At 35.3% G+C, this 18863-nt stretch overlaps 1 long non-coding RNA gene across 1 annotated transcript in view; it reads right to left on the bottom strand.

Annotated features, from left to right (window-relative positions):
* LOC308525299 overlaps nt 1-18863 on the bottom strand; it is a 1722993-nt gene that overhangs the window by 1050113 nt on the left and 654017 nt on the right. The window contains exon 3 of the long non-coding RNA XR_013996455.1: nt 14514-14592. This is a non-coding gene — a long non-coding RNA (uncharacterized lncRNA). The remainder of the gene's footprint in view (nt 1-14513; nt 14593-18863) is intronic.

Raw genomic sequence — 18863 nt, forward strand, 5'->3', positions numbered from 1 at the left:
CCCCTGCCCCAACTACTCCCCTTGCTTCATATACTTTTAAAGAGGATTCTAACTATCTGTGCTTAATGTATAAAGCTTCACATGTAATTTTAAGAAGGATTATTTATTTTTAGAATAGTCTCTTAAATTTTGGCTTAGCAAGTGCAATCACCATAAGCATGGCTGGAAAGTTCAACCAAAACTCATCTATATAAAGGCTTATGAGAAGAAAGGGCATATTCAGTGGGAAATTCTCTGGAAAATCATGTTGTTGAATAAGAAAATTTACATTTATTTTCACAATTTGATTTTATGTGTGGATACTGATATAAATATAGAGATTTGATTAGTAATAGAACCATACCACAGGATTTTCATTAATCAATAAATATTTTTTATGGCATTTGTGTCTTTTATATTTTAACTCAGAAAGCAGCACTGCTGAGTGAAAAATACATAGGTTTGGGAACCAGAAGAAACTTGATTCAAGTCCTGACTTTGTCACTTATTAACTACTAGTAAATGATTTTAAGAAAGTTTTTTTAATGTCTGTCCCTCAGTTTCCTCACTGGTAAAATGAAAATAATAGAAATACGTTTATGAAGGCTAAGTGAGATAGCATATGCAAAGTACTTGACCCACAGATAATCCCACTATACTGCAATGATATATGCACCTATTCCATGACATGTTGCAATGTACAATGGCAATGTAGACAGTGCACATTGCTGAATTAAAGTGGTTTGGGTGCATGATGTCAGGTAATGCTCACTGAAATTCTTGAAGTATGCATTGCTGTATAGTTCATTACAAATAAGAAAAAAAATCTACTTAGGAATGTAAAGAAGTTTATCAGAGGCAGTGTGAGGAAAGTCAGAACTTGAACCTAGTATTTCCTAAAACATGCATTTTAATCCCTCTGCTCTGTTAATTTCCACTACGAGCACCACAAACAACAGGACAGAGTCTAATCTGTTCACAGGGTAACCTTGCTGTTCTGCTTAATGCACATTAAGTTCAACAAATAACCGAATGAGAACTAATGAGTGAATGAAAACTAATCTCTCTCTCTAAACCTAAATAAAATTTAGCAAAATTAGACACATTCCTTAATCCTCAGGCCCACTGTTTTTGCTGTTGTTGTTAATCCTCACCTGAGGATATTTTTTTCCATTGATTTTTATTATTATTATTTATTTATTTTTTTTAGAAAGAGTGGAGAGAGTGGAAGGGAGGGGAAGAGAAAGAGAAAGAAACATTGATGTAAGAGAGAGACATTGATTGGTTGCCTACTGCATGCACCCCAACCAGGCTGGGGATCCAGCCTGCAACTGGGGTATCTGCCCTTGACTGGAATTGACCCCAGGGCACTCAGTTGCTGTGCCAATACTCTATCCACTGAGCCAAACTGACTAGGGCCTAATGTCCACTTTTATTCCCTTTTCTTCCTTGTCTGCAAAAATATGATTATATAACAAGTCTAAAACACTTATTGCTCATTCTTTTGTGTGAAAACTGCATAAGTAGTCTTCAGACCCATCCAACTTATAAAAAAAGGGGGGGGGGTAAATGACAAGCCTATTATTAAAGTTTTGATTACTATTATTAGCCAAGGTCCAAAGAGGGTTTTTGTTGAACAGTTTTGAAAAGCCAAACACACAAATTCCATGTAGGTTTCTATGCATTTGCCATAGAAAGACTGACTGATACTGAAGAGCTTGTCAAAATGTCAAATTCCTTCAAAGACTTCCAAACAGGCTGAAATAGGAGTAACTGTTTTTCATGTTTCCTGAGAGACTGCTTATTTTAGTTTTAACCTCTCCTTTGCTAAACTGAGTTTGGCACTCTTGCTTCCTACTCTCTTTACACTAACAGCATCCCTGACCAACAACCTCATCTGGGTTGGATTAAAGATGCTATTCTTGAACCAACATGGAGTGCTGTGCCCACATCAGCCTCCAAGACTCCTAAATTCACTACCCTTACGTAAGACAGTGAATGGCCATTTGAATCACTTTCAGTCTGTGTGGCTATGGGGATGATCATGGACTCCAACTCGTAGTTTCAAATGAAGAGGTGTACAGGCCATCCATGAGCAGCTCAGCATGCCTCAGTGGTGTGCGTGCAAGCACAGCCTGTTCAGCTTCCACTAAGAGCCATCACAGCAGGCCCTGACATCACATAGCATCTTGTCCACATTCTGATTTGAGGAAAATCCTGAAAATTATCCTTTGATTACATGAGTCCTCATCACCACTAGGTTTTGGGATGAGATTTGCTCCTAGGTGTGGGAAGTTTGTATAGAGAAAAGAGAAATGGGCTTTCAAATCAGAAAGCCATGGTTTTAAATCATTGCTCTGCCACTTACTAACTTGTATGTCCATGTGGGCCAAACTGTTTGAATGGCTACAGAATAAGTCCCTAACCCCACCAGCACCTCTTCAAATGTATACTAATTGGTTTCACTGGAAATCCTACAGAGATTATTTGGAATACGTGTTGTAATCCATTACCATATTTAAAAAAAAAAAATCTGTGTGGGCGTCCTTTCCCTTTACTACCATCAGTCAAAATGCAAATCATCTCACTGCCCCAGAACATTCTTCAAGGGCTCTAGGCTGCCTGAAGAGCAGGGCCAAAGCCCCTGAGCACTCTGGGGAAAGTCTTGTACACCACCCACTCTGTCTCCTACCATTGCCTGTCTCAATCTCTAGTTTTCAGCTCTTAAAAACATCTGTATAATTTGATAATTTGAAAATCCTTAACATATGTAGTACTCATGAAACCTTCACCTGCATTAAGATAATGAATATATTCATCACCCAAATTAAAAGGTCCTCTTGCCCCTTTTAATTCCACTCTCCTGCTCACTTCCCATCCCCCAGGTAACTTCTGATTTGTTTTCAGCTGTTATTGATTGTTTTGCACATTCTAGAATTTTCTATAAATGAAAACCAGATTGTATGTGCTCTTTTTGCCGGGAGCTGGTCCTTGCTTGCTGTTTCAAGGGACCTGGCATATATGGCATACTGTTCTTAATATGTTTGCTCACCTTCTTGGCACTATGTGTTTTAACCAAGGTCTCTGAGAAAGGTTGTTTCCCCAGGTAGGGATTTTCCCCTGAACTTAGGGAGGGAATAAAACCTCTTAACTAAATGCCAGGCGGGTAATTAATCACTTTAACTACGAACAATCATGCTTAAGCTACATAATCTTTACGCCCTAACCTTTGGAATAGAGATTGATAGGATTGGAATCAACTGGTATAAATACAGATGTAACAACACAGAACTTGGAAGACAGAACTTAGAAGACAGAACCCACACAGAACCTAGAGACAGAACAACTTCGCTGGAGAGAACATGGCAAAAGATCCTGGACAGAAACTGGCAACAGAACCTAGAGACAGAACCTAGCAAGAGAACATGGCAAAAGATCCTGGACTGAACCTGACTATAGAACATGGCAAGAGAACCTGACTAGAACCTGGTGACTGAACCTGGCTGGAGAACCTGGACAGAACCTGGCTGGAGATCCAGACCAGAACTTGGCTGGAGATCCTGGCCAGAGATCCTGGCTAGGCTGCTGATCAACTGAACACTGCCCCCGTGTCATTCCTTCTTTGCCGACTCCGTCCACACCTTTGGGGACCCCTGGACCTGCTGGGGCTGGACCCCGGCATCTTTTGTTTTTTAATTTGGCTTCTTTATGTCAGAATCATTATTATGAGATTCTTCTGTATTCCTTTTTTGTCTTTTATCGTATAATTCTGTTGTATAGCTATTCCATAATTGGTATATCCATTTACCTGTTGATAGATATTTGGGGTTTTACAAATAATGTTGTTATGAACATTCACTCTAGTCTTCACATATATGTGAACTTTCATTTCTCTTTGGTAAATACTTAAGTATGCAATGGCTCTTTTAATGGAAGATGTGTTTAACTTTTAAGAAATTGCCAAAATATTTTCCCAAGGTTTTCTACCATTTTATATGCGTACTAGTAGTACATGAGATTTCTGATTGCTTCACATTCTCACAAGTTGCCATTCTTTTTAACTCTAGATATTCTAATAGGTGGTTAGTGGCATCTATTGTGTTATAATTTATATTTTCCTAATGCTTAATGACAAATGGCCATTGACCACACATATGTATTCTTTGACAAAGTATCTGTAAAAATATTTTGCCTGTTTATTATTGTTTTATTCAATCTCTTACATGACATTTGGAGAGTTCTTTATACATTCTGCTACAAAATCTGTTACTAGGTATTTGATTTGCAAATACTTTTCTCAAGTCCGTGGCTTTTTATTTATTAATTGATTTTAGAGAGAAACAGGAAGGGAGAGAGAAGTGTTATGTTTTGTTTCCCTTATTTATGCATTTATTGGTTAATCCTTGTATGTGTTCTAATCAGGGATCAAACACAGAACCTTGGTTTATTGGGCAACACTTTAACTGAGTTACCTGGCCAAGGCCAAGTGCATAGATTTTAAAATGTTCTCTTTAAGCCCTGGCTTGTGTGGCTCAGTTGGTTGGTCATCATCCCATGCAACTGTGGAGGTTGCCAATTCGATTCCTGGTCAAAGGTACATGCCCCGGGTGCAGGCTCATTCCCTGGTGGGGGTATATAGGAAGCAATGGATTGATGTTGTGCTCACACATGATGTTTCCCTCTCTCTCTTCCTCTCCATTCTTCTCCCTCTAAATATCAATAAAATATTCTTTAAAAATAAAATAAATAAGTGTTCTTTTAGCAGTGTCTTTCTCAAAGAGCAAAACTATTTAATTGTGCTGTTTAATTTATAAATAATTTCTTTTATAGATTCTGTTTTCAGTGTCATATCCAAGAAACCTTTGCCTAACCCAAGGCCAGAATATTTTTTTTCCTATCTTTTCTTATAGAAATCTTATAGTTTTACATTTTAAAGTTAGATCTATGATCCATTTTCCTGGTTTTATATATAGTAAGAGGTATGAATCCAAGGAATATCCAATTGTTCCAAAACCATTTGTGGAAAAGAATATCATTTGTACATTGAATTGCTTTTGTCAAAAATCAATTGTTCATAAATGTATGGATCTCATTCTATGAATCTCTATTCTTTTCCATTGATCCATATGTCTATCTTTATGCCACTACCACACTGTCTTGTTCCTGTGTTGTATTGTAATAAGTCCTAAAGTTAGGTAATGTAATTCTTCCAAATTTACTCTTCATTTTTTAATGTTTTTGTTGTTGTTGTCTATTGTAGGTACTTTGTATTGTCCTATAAATTTTAGAATCAGCTTCTCAATTTTACAAGAAAATCTGATGGAAGTTTTATGGGAATTGAAATGAATCTATAGAAAAAAATTAGGGGCAATTAAAATCTTTATATTGAACCTTATAATTAAGGAACACATTATCTCTTCTGTTATTCAGGTATTTAAAATTTTCAGTAATTTTTTTAATTGTTTGTTTTTAGAGCACAAATCTTACACATCTTCTGTCAGTTTCATTCCTAAGCATTTCACTTTTTTTTTTTTTTTTTTTTTTTGGTTTATCCTCCCCTGAGGATATTTTTCCCATTGATTTTTAGGGAGAGTGGAAGAGAGAGAGAAAGACAGAGAGAAACATCGATGTGAGAGAAACATACCAACTGGTTGCCTCCCGCAGGAATCCTGACCAAGGGCCCAGGCTACGTACCCAGGCCTGCAACCAAGGTATGTGCCCCTTGACAGGAATCAAACCTGGGACCCTCTGGTCCACAGGCCAATGTTCTATTCACTGAGCGAAACCAGCTAAGGTGCTTTTCACATGTTTGATAGTATTTTAAATGCTTTGTTAAAATTAAATTTCAATGTTCAATTGTATCTTTCAACCTTACTAAACTTACTTAGTTCTAGTAACTTTTTGTAGCTTCCATAGGATTGTCAAGATAGGCAATCACGTCATCTGCAAATAGAGAAAGTTTTGATTTTTTTCTTCCAATTTGGATATTTTTCTCTCTTCCTTTCTTTTTAGTTACCTATACTAGAACCTTCAGCAATATGTTGAATACAAATGGAGAGGGAAGATATAATGTATTATGCATTTTTATAATGTTGAATTACATTTGCTAAATATTTAAGAATTTTTGCATCTATTTTCATGAAGGATATCACTTCTATAGTAATGTTTTTCTCTATTTTAGTATTCAGGTAATGCTTGCCTCAAGTAATTAGCTGAGAAATACAGCTCTTCAATTTTCTGTAAGATTTTTGTATAGAACTGACAGTATTTCTCCTTGAAAAATTGGGTGGTATTTACAAGTCAAGCCATCTTATTCTGGAAACTCCATCGTGGAACCCCACCCCGGAATGACCTTTCCTCCCCTAGCATGTCAGTAGTCATGATATTTAGACCCCCTTAGAGGAGGAACAAGGAGACTGGAGAATGGCTTCATATCACTCCCACACAAGCCCTTGCACAACCACTTTCTTAAGCCTTAAGCCTTCAGGATAAAGAGGTTCTGATCAGCATCAAATAATCTTAGGAACAAATCCTTGGGTCTGTTGACCACAGAGACAGAGTTTTGGTCAAAGTAGAGATTATATCTAGGCCTCCATTGTGTTTCAGCTCCAGGCCCAGAAACGCAGCAAAACTAGATGAAGTGACACTATGACTGACATCAGTACAAGATGCAGTGAATAGTGATACCCTCCCCTAGTGTGACCAATCAGTAAAGACAGAAAACTGGTAAAAGCCCTCGAGGCAAAGGGCCTAGCACAAGCCTGCCCCTTTCTCTCTCAGGTATGTACCTTTACTTTCTTTTCCCCCTGAGTTCCAAGGGTCTTTCTTTTGCCTCTGTAATTTGTTTCCTGAGTCCGTAAAGCCCAGCTGGTTCACTTCTACCTCTGTGACTTTCTAAATAAACCTCTTTCATTAGAATTCTTGGCTCTGAATTCTCACTTAGCCAAACTCAAGAACTGAAGTGTAACTCTGCTGTTAATATTACCACAAAATGGATGGCTTAAAACAACAGATATTTATTTTCTCACAACTTTTGTGGTCAGAAGTCTGGAATCAAAGTTTCAGCAGGGCTAAACAACCTTTAAAAACTCTAGAGAGAACTCTTTCTTGTCTCTTCAAACTGTAGCGGCTCCTTGCATTTCTTGGTTTGTGACAGTGTAACTTCATATTCTGCCTGCGTCTTCACCTGGCCCTCTTCCCTATAGCTTTCTGTGGGTACATTGGATTTAGGGTTCACAATAAAACCAGGAATATTTCATCTCAAAATTCTTAACTAATTACATCTGCAAAGGCTCTAATTTGTGATACATTATTTAACCCAATACATTGAACTTTGGTACTTTGTGTCTTTCAAGAGATTTGTCCACTTTAAGTTGTCAAACTTATTGTTATAATGTTGTTCATAATATTTACCTTACACATTCTGGAGATGGTAGTGGGTGTCTATTATGTTTTTATTCTAGATAAATCTAGCTAGATGTTTATCAACTTTATTGACCTCTTCAAAGAGTAAAATTTTGGTTTTTCCTCTATTGTTTTTCTGTCTTCTACTTAATTGAGGGAGGCTGCATTAAATATTTATTTTTTTTAAATCTATCTTTATTGATGAAAGTATTACAGATGTATTTTTTTCCCATTGCCCCCTCCATCCCTCACCCACCCTTCCCAGGCATTCACCACACTATTGGCCATATCCATGGGCTATGTATCTATGAATATACGAGTACGTTCCCTGGTTAATCTCTACTCACTCTCCCACCTCTGCCTTCCCTCTGAGATTTGTCAGTCTGTTCCATGCTTCTATGTCTTTGGATCTAGTTTGTTCATCAGTTTATTTTGTTCATTAGATTCTACATATGAGTGAGATCATGTGATACTTACCTTTCTCTGACTGGCTTATTTTTCTTAGCATAATGCTCTCCATGTCCATCCATGCTGTCTCAAAGGGTGAGAGGTCATTTTTTTACAGCTGCATAGTATTCTATGGTGTACATGTATCACAGCTTTTTTATCCACTTTATGTATATCTTTTGCTTATCTTGCATCTAATTTATTCTTCTTTTGTTACTTTATTAAGTTAGAAGGTAAGGTCACTCATTTTACTTTTCTTATTTTTTTAATATAGGCATTTAGTGCTATAAAATTTCCTCTAAGTTCTACCGTAGCTAAATCCCACACATTTTGTTATATTATATTTTTACTTTCATCCAGTTCAAAAATACTTCCTAATTGCCCTCTTGATTTCTTCCTTGGGCCATAGGTTATGTAGAAGGGTGATATTTAGTTTTCAAAATTTGGAAAATTTTCAGATATCTTTTGTTATGAAGTTCAAATTCAATTTCATTATGGTTATAGAAAATATGAATGTGGCTTGAATTATTTTATAAAATACTGAATGCCAACTTTATTTGAAAAAAATTACATTAAAATTAAAAAATATTGAAACATATGTTATGGCCAGAATGGGGTCTATGTTGCTAAATTTCCTATGTGTACTGGAAATGTATATCCTGTTCCAGTTGAGTGTAGTAGTCTATAATGTTAAGCTAAGTTGAATTTAGTGTTGTTCAAGTCTTCTATAACCTTATCAATTTTCTTGTTTGAGTTTTTTTTTTTTTTTTTATTTCTTCCTCCTGGCCTTTTGCTATTATTTTGACATATTTTATTTATATTTATTTTTTTAAATTCATAATATACTGTTAATATTTTTGCTTTAAACAATTAATTATCTTTCAAATATATTTAAATAGAAGATTTTTTTATATTTACCCATGTAGTTACCATTTCTAGTATTTTGCATCACTTTTTTGTGGGTGTATGTGTATTAACAGTTTTTGATCCTTCAGTGCATATCCTCTGTTCACTGTGAATTAATACCTATAGAGTCTAAAAGAGAAAAGGGCCATGGAGAAAGCTTTCTATGCAGAATATGCCTTAAAAGGTATATCACCCAGTGGAGGAGAAAGTGGACAGTATTGAGTTGCAGAGAGAGCAGCCCTGAGAGAATCACCAGGTAAGGATGTGGAAGCACGCAGGGATGATAGCTTGCAGAGTCTTGTAGATAATGCTAAAAACTTTAATATGTTTCCTAAAACCAATGGAAGTGATTGGAGGATTAATCTCTTTGACTGTAATATGGAAAACAGATTGTGGAGAGAATAAGTGGCAGTGAGGGGGCTAGTTAGGAGGCAATTGCAGTCATTCAGGCAAAAGATAATGGTGGCATGGAGTATGGTAATAACACTGGATATACAGAGAAGAAAGGAAATTGGAGAGACATTTACTCAGAAAAATGAATAGAGGTGGGCCTTGGAAAGAATATGTGAGTGGCAGGTGATTTACTGTTATCTTTGTCTTAGAAAAAAGAAAGTGTCCTCAGAGCTCTGAGTTTTAAACTTAGCTAATCTGGTTCTCAGACATTTAGTTGCTTCTAATAAAATTGAGTATATGAACTTCCTGCTTTTTCTAATAAAATTGAGTAAATGAACTTCCTGCTTTGTTCTGCTTCTGGATATGATCTCATTAACTTCTGACTTCTGGTCTTTTCTACTCTATATTATTATTCAGATACAATATTCAATACACATCCTCAAATACTAGGATTGTACCCACTTCTTTGTTAAACTCTGTATATTTATTTACATAGATGATATTTCTTTTGTCAGCCATTAGTGCAACCTGTCCAATCAAGTTCAATCTTCCAGAGCTTTTCCAGGTACTAGATTATATGGCTAATATACTTATAGTTAGTAAGCTAGAAAGGGGACCAGGCAAGGGGGATTTTCCTCCCTGGCCATTGAAAACCATTCTCAGGTAGAGATCAGCAAGGCCTGTAAATGACCCATAATCTTAATAGCTCTAGAACTGAGATGCTTGCACAATAGAAGCATCCATCAAGTTCACAATCCTCCTCATCCTCTATCCCCCTAATCAGACCACACATTCACCATACCTTCTGCAGAACACAATAAGATATATAATGTTTCTTTCAGATATCAAATTGATGAGTTTCTCCTAGATGTTCAAACTGTAGAAAACATGATATATAATTACCTTCTCTTATAATTCCCTGTATTACAGTTCCAAAGTTTGCAGTGTATATCCCTGTAATTACTTCTATACGTAATTACATTTACATAATACTTATATGATTTTATTTACATAATATCTAAGGTGATGATTCATTTTCAGAAACTTTTTAGATGCCCCAAAAGAAGACACATTGGAGCTATATTTATGTCTTACTTAAAATGCTAGGGTGGGCACAAGTAGGTTTACAGTTATGAGTACACAAAACACAGACTTTATTCTTATATTGTTATTTATTAATTCCTGTATTATTTACTTGTATTACAACTGTAAACTTGCTTTTGCCCTCTCCTGCATATTTTAGCTTGTCATAGTCAGGAAAGTATAAAAAAATGTGGGTGTTAATTGTCAAATAAATGTAGAATGAAAAATAGAAAAGAGAGAGTCACGTCAGAGTAACAAATAATTGTTTTCATGTAACATCATGAGAGAGGTATATTAGATCCCAATTATAATCAATACCAAAGCACTCCATAATGACAATGAACAACAAATGCATGGATTTACCCCTGGAGTTAAAGACATTCCCCCCAAGCTCTATGTGCAGCCTAGTAGTTTTCCATTCATAAGGAAAAGATTTAAAGCTTTGGAGTCAAATACATATGGGCTCAAACACTAACTCAGCAAATTCCAGCTGAATGATCTTAGATAAGTTATATATTCTGAGTCTAATTTTCCCATCAAAGTTCAGATAATAATACATGCTTCAGAGTATTGCTATAAGGGTTAAATAAGACAACTAATAAAAATCAAAGACTGTTTGGTATATGGTAGGTAATCAGCAAATTTTAGTTTTATTCTTCTCTCTCTAGTCTCTTCTTTATAGTATTTTCATAATGGCTTTTGCCCATTAGTAGATAAGGTATGTAATTAAAATTATTTTACAGATGGAGCTAATTCTCAAAGAATTTCTTTAATGCAGAGGTTTTCAAACATCACAAATGTCAGAATCCCCTGGTGGCATTTTTTTTTTAAATTTTACTTTATTGTTTAAAGTATTACATATAGTATTACATGTGTCTCATTTTCCCCCCATTGATTTCCCCCAGGCCACCCCCAACCCCCAGCAAATGCCCTCACCTCCCTAGTGTCTATGCCCATTGGTTATGCTTATATGCACGCATACAAGTCCTTTGGTTGATCTCTTATCCCCCTCCCCTACCCGTCTCCTGCCTTTCCACTGAAGTTTGACAGTCTGTTTGATGCTTCTTTGTCTCTGTATCTGTTTTTGTTCATCAGTTTATAACGCTCATTATACCTCATGGGCTTTTAATGCATAAGTTTCTGGGCCTTGCTTGACACCCGAGTTTTTAATTCAGATGGTCTGGGTAGGCCCAAGAATTTCTATTTCTAGAAAGTTATGCTGATGCTAGTGGATGGGAACCATACTTTGAGAACTGCTGCTCAAATCATGTGCAACCACAAAAGGTTATGAGTAGCAAAAAGGGAGGGAAGAGCACATTTCCCATAGCCATATTGCAGGGCTAAACTTTAAATATATCCTGTAGAAGAGTCAACATGATCCAATGTATGGGAATCAGCATACCTAGATTTGTCCTTCTGTCATTGTGTGACCTTATTCATGTCAATTCACTAATCTTGGCTTTAGTTTCTTCATCCTAAATTTAAAGGATTGTAGTGGGTCAGTGTTTTTCAAATTGTGTTTTGTAAGCATTGGGTGCAGGGGTTGGGGGGTGGGCGCTCCTCAGAGTAAACCCAGGGATGGTGTTTGTGGGAGAGCTGTACAGATAAGAATTTGAGACTTGCCTATCCCCAAATAAATCAGTTCCATATATATTGTAATTCCACATAGGAAACCAAATAAAATAAAATTTAAAAAAACCCAAACAAACAATGTAGTCATTCACATTCTTTGGCTAGATGACATCCATGTCCCTTTTACAATGGCTTTCTCAGACATTGAGCTCCATATATAGCACATTTTCTACTCCTAGCTCTCTATATTTACTATGATGAACAATCCAAGACACTGCAAATCTTTAAACGTCAAGCTTTCGTCAGTGCATTTTAGTGTTAAGACTTTTGTATTTCAATTATTTGTAAACAGAGGAACCATTCTTATTCCATGTTATGACTATCTTTCTCTCTATATGATATATGTCACTGATGAATAATCAAAGCAATTCCATGAAACATTTAACATTTTTGAATGCTTTCTCTGTGGTACCCATATACTAAGTGTTTGCAAATCCTTGGGGGTGGGCGTGGTTAGATAATATTGTTTCCCACTTGCAAGTGTAGTAACTATAAGCAAAAAGAAGATAACTTTATTTCTCATGAATCACAGCTAGTGAAAGATAAGTGTGGAATGTGATTCTAAAACATCTATTTGTCTCTAAATTGTATGCTCAATTTATGCTGTAAAAAAAATCAAATATCCAAATGTTTATCAGATAGGACACTAAAAATATATTTAGATATATCTCTTTGTCTGATACCAAAAAAATAAAAAAAGAAAACACAAATACACTATATCCTACTGTGAGAAGAGCTAGATTTCCTTCAACAGAGGATTTTTATCCAGTGAGTAGAAAGGAGGAGGGTTTAAGAGATGTGACTAGAGTCATGGAGGAAGTCTTATGAACTCTGAAACACTTTATTTTATTATTTATTTGAATTTTCAAATGTGAGCTTGGCTGAAAGGTTTTAGCCTAAGTTAGTGAAATTAAAACAAACAAGTGTATACATTAAGTAAATAACTTGGTCAAAAACAGTGATAAATGTGTGGGGGCCAGGGGTAAGATGTGACATAAGGAAGGTCTTGTGAAACACAGAAGTCTCACTATAGTGCTAACTTCTCTACCAGGAAGAGTAATAACTTCTTAATAATGGATATTAATTCTAAAGATCTTCATTTTGAATATCCTTACTCGATGTGATTAAAGCTTAAGGTGCAGATTAGACCCATGGCCCATATCTAAAGGGACCTAGATAGTGATTTTTTTGCGAAAATTTGAGCAGGTCAGTAATTAGAGGAACCATTCCAATCTAGAGGCACTGCTCCATCTCCTTAACAAAGAAAAAGAAGGGTTTGTTTGTTGTTTTTTTCCTAATCTACCTGATGATTGAGACTGTTGTTGTCAGAAAATCATATAATAGCACTCTTGAAATGTTGATAACTTGCATTGTAAAGACAGGTTTTAAGGTTGACCCTGATGGTCTTCCTTGGGAGAGTAGCTATCTAGGTACCCACCCCCAGTCTGGCTTATTCATCTGTATTCTGCAACTTTATTCATTACCTATTCTCAGCAAGTGTTTGTGGAAGTTGAAGAGAAGGGACTACTACAAAATTTATTTAAATAAAACATATGAATTATCATATTCTTTTACAAACAAACAGGAACCAGGAAATCATGTTGGCCTCCATTCTCTTTTCAGCTGTGAATTAAACAACGGTTCATTGACACATACATTATATTTAAAAATTTTCTCATGAATTCATAAATTAGGAATGCCATTGAAAAATACTAAGTAAGGAACATGAAGAAACAAATGATACACATATGACCAATATGAGAGAAGTCAGTTATCTCTTATAAAATCTTTATATTTTGATAGCTGTCATAAACAATTGATTGTATAGCATTTCCATGCAACAAACAGTGAAATCTCTAATGTTAATAAGAATAATGAATGTCTAGTGATAATCCAGTCATAGGCTCTTCTAATCCATCTGTTAATATATCAATGTACTGATGTACCTGGCATGAAATTCTGATTGTTTAGTTTTCCTTTGCCATGTTTCTCCCAGTCTCTATCAAAATCACCATCCATAAAGGCAAATGATATTTTATTTCACCAATACATTACAGTTCTGTATCTATTCTCCAAAGTGGACAGTGTAGCTATTTCTAAATATCATCTATTTTGCAGCCCTTTATAAGTTAGCTAGTACCTGATATCCAATTCTCAGAGATGTGTATCCCATCATCTTGAAAAATGCATGCAAAGACTGAGTATTCAATTTAATTTGTGGTTTTAACCCCTCCATTTTCACATTCAAGGGAAACATCTGCCCTACTAATCATTGTTACTTTCATTCCAACAGACAATGCATTCAAATACTAATTAGAGTAAGATGCTGTGAGCTTCCAGTGCATATCAAACAGAAGAACAATGAACACCCAGATTACATTAGAAGGACTGTGACTAAAGACATTTAGACAGAATATGTGTTGATGGGGTAATTATTAGGTGGAGTGAATTGCAATGTAGAAGCTTTAACAAGTGCTTATATAAATAGTTTCTTTTCCACAAAAGAGATCTTGTAGTCAGAGAAAAAAAAATGGTCCCTTACTTCTAGTAATTTCTAAAATCAATTGCCTACAGTTCTATTGTAAGAATACCTTTAAAGTTTCACTCTGACATGCATTATAGTATGTGTTTAATTTTGAGGAGGTACCTTTGAAAACTAGAAGACATACCTGATCTGGTGGTGTCTTCTTCACCCCGTGCAGTGAGAATCAATAAGATGGATGCTGTGAGACAGCTACCTGAGGTGATCTAAAATGAAAAAGACATTTTGAAATTAGGAAAAGAAACTTGCAAACTTCAGTAATGATGACCTCCTAATAGCATGTTTTTCAGTCAATCAATATTTACAGTGTATGCTCTGTACTGAGCCCAGTTATAGGTAGGTATGGAAATACAAAAGATAGAGTAAAAGAACCTAGCTTAATGTTGCTAAGTATTTGTGAAATGAATGACAAATGAAAATGGGACAAATATAGTCCTTTCCTGGATTAGTTTATAAATTACTTACAAAGGAAAAATATCATATGAAAAACATATACTAATTATAGTATATCAAATACATAAAATCTCAACTATTTTATATAAGATTTCTACAAATAATTTTGGTATTAAAGATGAAATAAAAATGAGATTTTGAAGGGAATAAAGAGAAGGGTTCCCGTAAGATAGAACATTTCTAGAGAACCTACTAAAACCACCTAAGCCACAAATCCTTATGGTCCCTGGAAGATAATACAGTAAAGTTGATTTTAAAAACACATACATATTTACACATATGTGTATACGTATATAATTTAAAATTAATGGTGTGATAACATGAGTGTGTTAGTTTCAGATGTACATCTCAGTTATCTAATCAAAAAAACACATCCTGTGGTGTTCCCTTGGCACTATATCAGAAAGACCATCCTCCAGAGTCAACTACAAGGACCTCTTTTATGCATCTCTCTGTCATCACTTGAGGCTTTGGAAATTAATCTGTTGAACTTCAAACATGAATTTGCATTGATTGAAATTAGGGGCTTATTAATTAGCATAATAGCTATTAAAAGTAAGTTCTCATTGATGAAATTGGAAGTATTTAGATATGTGGATTTTCACATGTACTTTAGTAAGGTTCCTCTCTCCTTTCATAATCACAATGTAAGAATTGAGTGAGTCCTATAAGCTATATCATCAAGCAGATTAGATATAGCCTGATTCTAAATCAATGTATGCTTTGCCTAGAGCAGTGGTTCTCAACCTTGGCTGCACATTAGAATCACCTGGGAATCTTTTTAAAATCCTGATTTCTGGGCCTCATCCTCTGGAAATTCTGTTTCTTTGTTATGGGGTGGGGCTACAACATTAGAAACAAAGAAACAGAATTTCCGGAGGATGAGGCCCAGAAATCAGGATTTTAAAAAGATTCCCAGGTGATTCTAATGTGCAGCCAAGGTTGAGAACCACTGGCCTAGAGTGTAGGAGAATGAGTAATTGTCCAATGACCACTACAAGAGTTAGCTATGTTTACATCCAACTTTTCATACCAGGTAGAGGTCAGAAGAACTAAGAGCACCCCATGACTTTATTGAGGTTAAAATATAAATCACATAAACTGTTTTGTGTTTTATTGATAATCAATGCCTGCATTTAATATAACTATGTGTGCGTGACAGAATTTGATTTGACTTTTTAAAAAATTATAACTTGATATCAAAATTGCAGTTGCAGCTGACCCTCTCCTGAAACTTCTTTGGTAGCTAACATTACCTACCAGAAAAAGAACCTAGGAGTTGGGTGTGACCAAATTGGCATCAACACTCTGAGGACAGCTCTCCTAATCTCCAAGTCCTCTCCATTGATTCTTTATCTAGAGATTCTCCCAAAATCAACCATTTCAGCCCAGAGTCAGTTATTGAACAAATCATCTTTGCTAGGCTCTGAGATTAGCACTAGTTATACATGAAAGTTAAAATCATTTGTTGGAACTCACAGTCTAAATAAGGGAGCCAGAGAGTCCATAAGATAATTATGATTCAGTATGGTAAGTAGAGACTAATATAGGCTAATAACAGATAGATATATGAATGTTATATGCATTGATAGTTAATCATTCAACACATATTTTAATTTTTATCACTTACTATATACCAGGCAGAGAGAATGAATGAGATACATAGTCTCTGAAATTTTAAAACTTTTTGAGGTGTATATGCACTGTGGAAGCAGAAAGAATCTCAAATTTCCGAGATCTCATTTTGCCAGATGCATGACTTTAAGCTTATACAGGAAATCATTCTTATCTCTCAAAAATCTATTCCAATACTGCTAGCTCCATGGCAACTGGTATTAAGTTAATGAACACCATTTATTGTAGTGTCAAATCCAGGTCTTCTGCTGTTATAAATTTATCTTGACCATTATCAGCAGACAAGTACAAGACAGTTCACTAAAGGTGAGAGTCAAACCAAAAATATGGATGGACAAGGGCTAACGTAGATCAGAAAAGCTGTGAGCCAATAAATTCAAGATTATATATTTTATTTTTCTTTATTGAATTTGCAATTAACAAAATGCCTGGTAAGTAGTAAGTACTTAAGCAAACCAAGTTAATAAGTGATGAATACCAACAAGTAAAATGTTATTCAGATATTCACATCAAACATTGAAGACATGTGGCATCATCTTTGAATTATTTATAACAATCTTTACATAAGTTATAGCATTATGTTTATAATTGGGGGGAAAAACACATCATTTTGCCATCTACAGCCACAGCCATTTTCAACTGACTCAGAAATTGCTTCAATAAAGGCGGGTGCTCTGATGTGCTTTGGTGTATTTTTTTTTCCAAGATTGATAACTGAATTTGTAAAACAAACAAACAAAAAAGAAGTGTTCTGCATAATAAAGAGAAAAGGATTTTCAGATCTCAGGATATCTAGAGGTAGGGAACAAGCAGAGGGGTGGGGAAGGTAGAAGTGAGAAAAGGAAAGAAAGCATCAATAGGATAGATAGCCATCCCCCCAAACTTCTAAATTTTTAACAAAATAGGCAAAACTCACAACTGATATGGCAGATCTATTTTGTAGAAATCAGTAAAAGGAATGCATTTCAGATGGGATTGGCACAGTAGAATGTGAGCCTCCTAGAAATGAGTATACAGTTTAAGGAGAGCTTTTAAGTTTCATAGTCTTAAAATCCAGAGATGTGTTCAAGAAAATTTCATACAAGTGAAGAATCTAATTAAACATAAAAAATAGACTAACATAATATCATTCATGCAATATACCATATTAATATGAACCTCAGTATAGTAGGCTGGATGACAACACCTTCCCTAAAGATGTCCACATCCTAATCCCCAGAACCTGTGTGTGTACCCTTAATGGCAAAAGGGATTTTGTAGATATGATTAAGGATTTTGAGGTGGAGATATTATTTTGGATTACTTGGGTGGTCCCAAATGTAACCATAAGTCATTATAATGAATGACAGAGGCAAGAGTCACAGAGTCCAATAAAGATTTTAGGATGATATGCTGCTGGCTTTGAAGATGAAGAAAGGGGCTATGAGCAAAGGATGCAGTTACTCTCAGAAATCTTATCAAAAGGCAAAAAAAAATTAGTTACTGCTGCCCAGCTGGCATGGTTTAGTAGTTGAGCATCAACCTATAAACCAGTAGGTCACAGTTCCATTCCCTGTCAGGACACGTGCTGGGTTGTGGGCTCAATCCCCAATGTGGAGCATGCAGGAGCCAGCCAATCAATGATTCTCTGTCATCATTGATGTTTCTATTTTTCTTACCCTCTCCTTTCCTCTCTGAAATCAATAAAATATACATGTAATAATAATTCCTCCTAAATTTTACAGAAGAAATGCAGACCTGCTAACACTTTGATTTTAGTTTTAGTAAGACTTCCCAAACTGCAAGGTATAATTTTGTTGTTTTATGCCACTAAACTTGGCATAATTTGTTATAGCAACATTAAGAAACTAACACATTCACATTAATAAATCTTGATTAAATCAGAGTCAGATCTGCATGTTTTCAAGACATAGTCAGAAAATAAGAAAATAATCAGATTGCTAACACATGGGGTAGAAAGGGAGAATGAGAATCACTGATTTGTACTTTAAAATGGTGAATTTAATGATATGTGAACTTTTGTTATAAGAATTATATCTCAATAAAACCAATCAATTAATAACCTGCTGAGTAAAGATTATACATTAGTAACTAAGTTCTACTTTAATCTATTATTAGACTATTTCAATGTATCACTAATATATTTTCCTATATTTCTGAAGACATGGTTATGATGATTGTGATGATAAGATGATGATAACAATTTTAATGAATACAACAGCCACACTGCTTATTGTCCAGCCAGATCCAGTTCTCTTAAGAGTCTGTTCTGATCCTAAGGAAACATAATAAATAAGACAAATATAATACCCATTATTCATTGACTTGATTCTGATCCACTAGCCTTGCTTTATCCCTCACTTCTTTTTTTAACCATCTCCTTCCTTAT

The sequence above is a fragment of the Myotis nattereri genome (genome assembly GCF_964212035.1).
Source record: "Myotis nattereri genome assembly, chromosome: 9".
NCBI classification, from domain to species: domain Eukaryota; kingdom Metazoa; phylum Chordata; class Mammalia; order Chiroptera; family Vespertilionidae; genus Myotis; species Myotis nattereri.